This window comes from Wasmannia auropunctata, unplaced genomic scaffold (genome assembly GCF_000956235.1).
Source record: "Wasmannia auropunctata unplaced genomic scaffold, wasmannia.A_1.0 LD335976.1, whole genome shotgun sequence".
In the NCBI taxonomy this organism is placed as follows: Eukaryota; Metazoa; Arthropoda; class Insecta; order Hymenoptera; family Formicidae; genus Wasmannia; species Wasmannia auropunctata.
In genome coordinates, this window is record NW_012026914.1 from 666,414 (window position 1) to 666,828 (window position 415).

Sequence of the window (415 nt, forward strand, 5' to 3'; positions counted from 1 at the left end):
CCGCGAGTCACAGTGTTCAGACATTGTGAATAACCGAAGAAAAGCCAGACTCTGACCCCGGGCCCAAAGAAACCGCGCGAGGGAATCAAGGACACCAAGAGAGTCGGAATTCTCGCGAGAATCACAGTGTTGAAACATCGTGAGTGATCCGGTAACCGCGCGGAAGTAATCCGGGGAGCTCGACCCTGACCCCGGGACCAAAGAAACCCCGCGAGGGGATCAAGGACACCAAGAGAGTCGGAACTCGACCACGAGAACTCCACGATGAAGATCAATAACTTATCTATCCTCCATCGGTTCCCGACACAACGAACCATTTATATAATTGACAACGAGACCCTCCCAGAACGCGAGACGCCGTTAGAGACTAGAGTTCTATCCTCAAAGTGGAAATCCACCGGTAACCGGAGAGAAG